General features: G+C 25.8%; 1 protein-coding gene across 1 annotated transcript in view; it reads right to left on the bottom strand.

The window, feature by feature from the left end:
- The window catches only part of LOC112502653 (probable xyloglucan endotransglucosylase/hydrolase protein B), a 6557-nt gene extending 2626 nt beyond the window's left edge, over nucleotides 1-3931 (bottom strand). Inside the window, exon 1 of the mRNA XM_025106624.1 lies at nucleotides 3865-3931. The gene's annotated coding sequence lies outside the window, so the exon portion shown is untranslated. The remainder of the gene's footprint in view (nucleotides 1-3864) is intronic.
- Nucleotides 3932-9991: the final 6060 nt, after the last annotated feature.

Genomic DNA, 9991 nt, shown 5'->3' with positions numbered 1-9991 from the left:
ATAAAATTTTAACAAATAGTTTTAAGATTTTATTTTTAAAAATTATTAATTGATTAAGATGTATATAATTGACAAACTTTGTTTTGTTCATATTATGTGTTAAAGATGATTTAAATTATCAAATAATATCATTTTTTCTAACATTCGTATTCGATTTACAAGCCCACATCTAAAACTATATGTGTAATCAATAATCAAATTATAGTTCTATTAGTTAACATTTTCTATTTCCTGGTTTGAATTAATTAATATATTATATTATTAATAATTTGTTTTTAATTATATTATATAATATTAGAATTCTCTAATTTTTAACATGTCATATTTTAAAATTACATTTTTCAGTTACCTTATTAATTAATTTTTGCCGAATATGATAAGCCGGTTCTAGACTAGTTTGCCAAATATGATAAACCGGTTCCAGACTAGTTTGCCAAATATTACCAAGGAAAGATAAATTAATTTTTATTCCACCTACAAATGAGAACCCTTGAAACTAATGTATATGAGAGAAAAATCATATTTTATGAAAGATATTTATATTTTAATAACATAATTTATATTAGAATTTTTAAAATGAAGAATCTGTTGGAAATAAATATAAATTTTCTTTGAATTTTGATTTTTCATTTTGAAAAATATGTTAGAAATGTTATAAAAATATGTACTTTTTATATATAAGAGTCTTATATTGAAGATGCTCACCTTATAGACTTTTGATTGAACTAAATGAACACGATTTAACATTCTTTTTAAATAGGAATGAGCTAATTACACCCATATAAATCTATTCTCATACATTAACATGACATATTTTTTTATACATAAATTAAAATAAGTTCTACCGTATTAAAAATTGTATTATCTATACTATATTATAAAACATTTGATCCTATCTCTTAAAAACAACTTTTAAATCATTATGTACTATCTATTGATGCATATTATTTAAAGTTTAAGATTACAAGTAAATTGTTCGAATGTACAACTTATTAAAGCTTCATGTTTGAATTTGTGTAACTAACTACAAATAAACATAATCAAATTCTGGATAAGTATATCATTTTAAATATAAAAATCTAAAATATATTTAAGATAATCATTGAATTCAAAATACTAAATATAATCTTTATAAAAGAATTATATTATTAAATTAAAAATAAATGACTTCATTATTAAATCTAAATCAAATTATTTATACTATATTATAAAGTATTTGTTAAAAACTCTTAAAAATCAAATTTATGCATTAAATATTGTTTATTGATCCATATTACTTACAATTCAAGATTACAAGTAAATTGTTCGTATGTACAACTTATTAAAGCTCCATATTTGAATTTGTGTAACTAACTACAGATAAACATAATCAAATTCTGGATAAGTATCTCATTTTAAATATAAAAAATCTAAAATATATTTAGTATAATTATCTATACTATATTATAAAGCATTTGATAAAAACTCTTAAAAACCATTTTTATGCATTAAGTACTGTTTATTGATGCATATTACTTAAAATTCCAGATTACAAGTTAATTGTCCGTATGTACAACTTATTAAGGCTCCATGTTTGGATTTGTGTAACTAAATACAGATAAATATAATCAAATTATGGATAAGTATCTCATTTTAAATATAAAAAATCTAAAATATATTTAGGATAGTCATTGAATCCAAAATACTACATATTATCTTTATAAAAGAATTATATTATTAAACTAAATTAAATTTATCTATACTATATTATAAAACATTTGACAAAAACTCTTAAAAACCAATTTTTATGCATAAAGTACTGTTTATTAATGCATATTACTTAAAACTCAAGATTGCAAGTAGATTGTGCGTAAGTACAACTTATTAAAACTCCATATCTGAATTCGTGTAACTAACTGCAGATAAACATAATCAAATACAGAATAAANATATGTATATATATCTATACTATATTATAAAGCATTTGACAAAAAACTCTTAAAAATCACTTTTGATGCGTAAATATTAATGCATATTACTTAAAACTCAAGATTGCAAATAGATTGTGCGTAAGTACAACTTATTAAAACTCAATATCTGAATTCGTGTAACTAACTGCAGATAAACATAATCAAATACAAGATAAATATCTCATTTTAAATATAAAAAAATCTAAAATATAATTAGGATAATTATTAATCTATACTATATTATAAAGCATTTGACAAAAACTTTTAAAAACCACTTTTTATGCGTAAAGTACTGTTTATTAATGCATATTACTTAAAAACTCAATATTGCAAGTAGATTGTGCGTAAGTACAACTTATTAAAACTCCATATCTGAATTCGTGTAACTAACTGCAGATAAACATAATCAAATACATGATAAATTTCTCATTTTAAATATAAAAAATCTAAAATATAATTAGGATAATCATTAAGTTCTAACAGAATACTTAATTATTATTTTTATAAAATTTATATTAGTAAACCAAAAATAAGTTAAATCAATATATAACTTAAATTGAATTATAATAAAAATAATAAATTAAAGAAATTACATAAAAAATGAGAACTTTTAATAGTTAATCATCATTGCTTTCTTAAAAACACATAAAATCGTATTATAACATCGACATAGACAAATAATAAAATAAAACATTAAAATCGAGATGTGTCTCGCTGCATTGCGCGAGTACTATTCTAGTAATAAAAAATAGAATCAAAGAAATTACACAAAAAATAAGAAATTTGAAATATTTAATTTGATATAAAAATCGATATATATATTTTTTCAAAATTTTATGATACCTTCAAATTTATATTTTATTCAAAAAAATAAATACATTATCGTTTTTTCAATACCACATAAAATCGTATTATAACATCGATAGAGACAAAATAAAACAAAACATTAAAATCGAGATGTATCTCGTTGCGTTATATGAATATTCTTCTAATTCAAATAAATAATGTCTTTATCGATAAATTCATAAGTCAACGTAACTTGAGTTGACCAATGTAAGTGAGATTTCGGATTTATAGTCATTTATTATCGTACATAACTAACTTTTTCAAGAAAATTTACACAACTAACTTTTTCAAGAAAATTTGAATGTTAATATATTACCATTTCAATATATTTTACTAAAAGAAAAACTCTATAAAATATTATAACATATTCATTTTTATTGATGATATCATATAAAATAATGTATCTTTCTTATATTGAGTTTTAAAACATCTTTTAACAGTCCATCTTATAATTTTTTTTAAATAGAGTATCAAAAGCTAAAACATCAACATTTATTATATTTTAGCAATTCTAATGTTAACTATATTATTAAAGTATTCAATACATTTAATAAAATATTATTTTTTTTATCTTCTAAAAAGTTTATTTTCAATACTTCTTATTGATGAGAAAGAATCAAAGTAAAATGTTACTTATCTATTCTATATAGAGTATTAGAGATTTTTCTAAATTTGGAGATCATCATCATATCTCTATTTTAATATATGTTTTAACTTAGTTATTGGAGCAAAAAAAAAATGTCAAATATTCAAAATATCTATTTTAGCATAATTGGTGAAGATGTTCTTAGGGATTTCTTCAAATTTGGAGATTTTTAACTTCTTTTTTCTATTTTAATATGAACTTTAGCCTAACTATTGAAGTAAAAAAAAACTTCATAGTCTTTAAGATCTCTAATTTAATTAACAAAGTTGTTAAATATGCTTTTATTAATACAAAATGGCATGCATATACAACATGTTTTTTATTCTTATAAACTCCATGTATTATAAAAAATCTCAATTACAATTAAGTAATACATCATCCAACTTTAGCATGCAGTTAGATTAGAGTAGAAACCTTAATTACCTCAAATAGGATAAAGTTTTGCCTGCAGTTAGTCCAGAAGACTCTCTTGTTTCTATCACCGGATTGTGTCCCAAGAGACTAGATAGCCTCTTCTTAAATACTCCTTAATTTGGCTACTCGATCATCGCAACGAGGTCTCCAACTCACACTTACCCACCGCCCAAGGCAATTATTAATTATTTAATCAACAATACATATTTTATTTTGATTGAATGCACCCCTTCCTCAGGGCAGGTTCTAAAAATTTTGATGCCCTGTGCGAAAATAATAAAAAATGCTCCTAAGCCTATTTTTGTAAGTCAATAAAACAATGAAATATGCGATTTTTTAAAGAGTTTATAACATATTCAAACTAAGTATCTCATCATGATGTTGATTTTTATTAACTATAATTAAAAAAATACAATGGAGGGGACATAAAAACCAAAACCCCGAATACAAAATATAAAATGATAAATCCTAGATTAAGATCGTGTTTTCTTCTTTTCCAGTTTTCCCTTTTCCAAATTGAAATTAGCAAAATAAAAATTTTATTTCAATATATGGAACTTAAAAGACAAGGAAAACTATAATTAGTTTTTAAATAAAATAGTAAATTAGATCCAAATTGTTGTCATAGTAAGCAAGAAGTAAAACTTAAAAGTTACAGGTCTGACGACTAAGGGCTAAACGCTTATCTGTTAGCAGCTTTATAAGTTTAATGGAACTAACAACTTATTCACTCAACTCTCAACTATGCATGACTGTTTCGTAGTGGCTTAATGATATAGAAAGTGACTTATCCAGTAAACTTCTAGGGGAACTTTATAGAAAACAATTTTTTTTTTTGCCAACATGTTCCTTTCAACTAAAAAAACGCTCTTTACATCTATGAAAAAACTCTCCCAAACAAAAACTTTTTCAACTTATACAAACAGATTAATTCATACAAACAACTTTATACAAACAAAAACTTTTCCAACTTTTTCCAACGATATGCATTCAGTATTCATCACTACTAAGCCTTGGGCCTGTTTTTATAGTTAAAGCTCAGTGGTCAAATTCTTAAATTATTAAACTCAAAACTAGTAATAAAGGATAATTTGATGCCCCTTTAGGCTTTGATGCCTTGTGCGGCCGCACGGGCTGCACATGGCTAGGGTCGGCCCTGCCCTTCCTATCATTTAAGTCAAAGTTAACTAATAAATGTTTTTCAAAAAATTATGTTTTATAATTTTTTTCAACATTGTTTTCTAATTTTATTTTTCTAAATTTATGTTTTATAATAAAATTTTGCCAACTAACTATTTCTAAATTAATTCAAATAACTATAAAATTATTTTTAATTTTTATAATTGTATTGTTAACATTTTAATTAATTAATAATTTATATATGTATATATATATATATATAGAGAGAGAGAGAGAGAGAGAGAGAAAGTTTGTTTCAAATGCAACCTATCACATTTGTACAACCAATGCAACCCAATAAATTGAAATATTTATGGAAATGATGAGAGTTCATTTATTATGATTTAAATATTTATGAAAGGTGAATAAAGTTCATTAATTATGATCAATATTTTATATTAAAAAACAATTAAAACTTCTATGAAATTACATATTTATCAAATTAAATGGACGGTTGAGATTGAGTTGTATCGGTTGTACAAATGTAAAAGGTTGTATAATAACCCACCTCTCTCTCTCTCTCTCTCTCTATATATATATATATATATATACACACTTGGGATCATGTGAAACCAAGAATTTTTCATGAGACCCGTAAGACCAATTCTTAACCCTTAGATTAGATCTACAATCTGAACATTCATAATCACAAAATTGTCATGAGACTTCTCAATAATTACAAAATTGCTACCGTGCAACTTCAGACCATTAGATCATTACCTTATAAAGTTGATCAATGAACATAAATTAGTCTTACGGGTCTCACGAAAAACCCTTGGTCTCACATAAACCCAACCCTATATATATATATATATATATATATATATATATATAGAGAGAGAGAGAGAGAGAGAGAGAGACAGAGAGAGAAAGAGAGAGAGAGGTGAGTTATTATACAACCTCTTACATTTGTACAACCAATACAACTCAATCTCAACCGTCCATTTAATTTGATGAATATGTAATTTAATAAATTTTTTGATTATTTCTTAATATAAAATATTAATCATAATTAATGAACTGTATTCATCTTACATAAATATTTAAATTATAATAAATGAACTCTTATCATTTTTATAAATATTTAAATTTATTTTTGAAACAAATTCTCTCTCTCTCTCTATATATATATATATATATATATATATATCTAAAATAAGTCTTTTATTATATCAAACCTTTATAATTGGTTCAAAATTAAAAAATATGTGAAAATATGATTGATAATCATGCAGGTGTATTATAAGAATTGTTTTATCATAATACATATCAATTTATCTCCTATATATATTATCATAAAATATTTATATTTACCAAATAAACATTATGTTGTTACTTCCCCCCCCCCTCCTCCGCGATTGCACAAAGTGGGACAATAATAACTAGTATTATGACTATTTCAGATACATAAGAATCTGATGATCAATAAATTTTATTTTTTTTTAATTTAAGAAAAAAACCATTCTTCCAAATCAAACAAGCAAGAACTCGAAGAGTCTCATTCAATGGTCATCAACTCGTCATGGTAGTGTGTTAAACCAGCCATACTTAAAATGTTTGAGAAATTAAAATTAATTTTTTCAGTAATTAAAGTATGCAGTCTTAGTTGTCCGTGCACGTGTGCATGTGCCATGCCCCTCCTAAACCAACAATACTTCAAATGTTGAGCAATTGAAATTAGTTTTGAAAAAAGTTAGTGTTAAAATATGCACTCTTCTTGTTCGTGTGTGCATATATATATATATTAGCTGTAGATCTCTGCAATAAGATAGGATGTAACAAGTTATATTAAATAAAAACATACAATTATAGTAAATTCAAGGTTGTACTTAAGGGTTGTTTATCTAAATATTTATTTTAGTAAGCTTTTACCGGTAAAATTCAACACTATCAACTGCATCATATTTAACAATTTATCCAGTAAGTGTTAACCGTGGTACGAGTTGTTGCCATTACTTACCAAGTAAGACTCTCGGTCATTGCCTTTGCTTTTATTGTGGAAGGTTCTTGGTATTTGTTATATTCATCCAGTAAAGTAATGTACTTAGTAAAAGTATACCTGGGTAAGCTTTTGATAAACAGCCTCTTAGAGCTTTTTAAAAAAAAAAAACTGATATATGTTTTTCCCAAGGACTCGAGTCTCAAAGTCATCCATTAAATTAAGTTTATGAACAATTTGGGACCGTTTACTAAATTCTCCTTATCAAATGAATATGACAAAAAAAAAAAAAATCTTACAAATAAAAATAATGATAAGGATCGAGAGTTTTACCAGGTAGACGCTTAACAAATAAATTGTTACATACAATGTCATTTTAATGGAATAAGATCTTATCCGACAAGTTAAGTTAAAGTATTTACGCTCATTGACAAGCGCTTATCGGTAAGCATTAGATAAACGACGTTTTAGTGTCCATTTTTATCCATAGACAAAAACAAAAGAATTTGTTTTGATTTATAAGAACATGTTTTACATAGATAACGTACAATCAACACGAGTTTCCAATTCTCTTTAGTTCATTTTTGATTTCATAAGATTCAATTTTCAATAACATAATTAACTGATCCTCTAATTATTCTTTCTCCATCCATGGGATATAAAAAAACAAATCGAAAGGAAAATAGTGTAGTTTTTTCACCTAGACTAAAAAACAAATTCAAACCAATTTTTCCTTTGATTCCCACAGGACGAAAAAAAAAAACAGAATGTGTTTGGTATGTTGTCATTTACACATTAATATTACTCAAGTAATCATTTGGTGGCTTGGAATCATTCGTGTTCATACAGTGGGCACAAAGTCCCACAGTGGTGGTGCAAGTGCATGCCGATACTATAGTCGTTTGCAAGTAATAGGGTGGTAAAGTATTAAGATCGTTTCCACATAGATTGTATCATTGAACTACCGAGAATTGAAGAATTTCATGAACTTCTTGAGCATATTTCGGTTTGTGATTAGAAGTTGGATTTTTGTTGGTGAAAAGCTTTAAAAGACGAAATAGACTTATAAATAAAAGATGGGCATGTGTGTAAGTATTACTCAAGACAAAAACAACAATATAATGGTCATAAACTTATGAGATGTTTATAAAAATTCCAATAACTCGAGTGAAGTTTTATAGACAGTGCCCATAAAATTCCCATAAAGTTCCCATTCCCATCGCTCCGAAGCTTGCTGATTTAGCTAAGTAGAAAAAGAAATATTAAACTGAAAACTCATACTCAAATCTCTTTGTAATACAAAGTTCGTATCTTTACGTAATTATCAAAGACTTTCTCAAATCTTCGTGCATTATTTAAACCGTATTTCGAATCCATCCATCACTGGGTCAAAGATTTAATATTAACACTTCAAAATGATCGGCTTATCCTTGTGAATTGTAGTCCCTACTTAAGTGATCAAGTTTACGAAGTGGTAAAGAATGAAAACACTCAAATGTTGCTTATAAATCCTAAGTTAACTCACACCCACACCCACAAAAGTAATTATCTCACAATAGACATGAAAAACATAATAGAAGACAAGAGATAAAACTTAAATGAAACTTTTGTTAAAATAGAAGAAGAGTTTGTTACCACAGTGGTGAAGCTGTGGGCAGAAGATTACTACTAAGAAACTTAATACAAGAAAATTAAATGCTAATACTTAAAACTTAAAAGTAAATGTGGAGAGACTTCAACTGAGATGGGATGATCTTCAAATGAACTCGAGGCTGAAAGATATGAAGAAGATTGCTTCAAAATTTGCCAAGTATAAAAGTCTGTAGAGAAGACTTCAGATTTCTGAAAAGCAGATTTACAGAGATTTGAACTGAAGATTGCTCAAACGACTAAGTCTAAGTCTTGATAGACTTATCTTCAGATCTCCGAACTTGAAGGCTTCAGAGTTCGGGCAACAACTTCTCAAGGCGTACAAGTACAAGTTTGAAGAGATATTCTTCAGAGTTATTTCAAGAGAAGACCCGAAGAGCGCCCAAGTGTCAAATCTGAAGACGAAGTCTGAAGATCTTGAATTCAGAGTTATTCTAACTCTGAACGAAAGCATGATGCTGATCCTATATTTTGTTATTAGCGATAGAGATTATCTTTCCATGTTTATAGGATTCAGTTTCATAGTTTATTTATTCTTTATATAGATAGGTTTACGATTCTTTTCAATGATGATTGATTCATTATTCTAGTATTGTAAACAGATTGCTCTTCATCTTTCATATTCAATAACAGATAAAAAATTTATCACTTCTCTCTCTCTCTCTCACTCACACACACACACACACACACATATATATATATATATATATGTGTGTGTGTGTGTGTGTGTGTGTGAACTTTCTTTTGAGAACCCATGAAATTGTGATAACCTTGAAAACTTGTACATCATATACTATTTCATATGATATTTTTTTCAACTACGACTATAATTTAGAATATCGATTAACATATATTTGTTTTACAATGTGTTTGTTTCACACGATTCACGATGTGAACTTTTGATGTGTTTGAGAAACAAAAACCACAAGTGAAAAAGTTTCACATTGTAAACCGAATACGTATGAAACAAACACATTTTAAAATAAATATATGTTAACCAATACATTAAATATTATACTTAGATAAAAAAATCATGTCAAACAAAACTTTAAGATAGAAGTTCTTATAAATCTCACAAATTTTAGAGTTCTTAAATGATTAACTTCATACATATATATATATATATATATATATATATATATATATATATATATATATAGGGAGAAGATCAAATGTTAACCAATAATTTTGTGTTAACTTTGAAAACCATGGCAACAAATCAAATTTCATTCTTCTTGTAGGTTTATGTCATGTTCACATTTTAATTACAAAAGTATTTCAGTAAATTGATTTGATATGTAACTCCCAAACAATTAATAGGGAGTTACAAATCATCAAATCCCAAAAAATATGCATTTATAATATTAA

This window comes from Cynara cardunculus, unplaced genomic scaffold (assembly GCF_001531365.2).
Source record: "Cynara cardunculus var. scolymus isolate 2C unplaced genomic scaffold, CcrdV1 Un_Scaffold_1715, whole genome shotgun sequence".
Lineage (NCBI taxonomy): Eukaryota > Viridiplantae > Streptophyta > Magnoliopsida > Asterales > Asteraceae > Cynara > Cynara cardunculus.
This window is presented reverse-complemented; position numbering and strand designations above follow the sequence as displayed.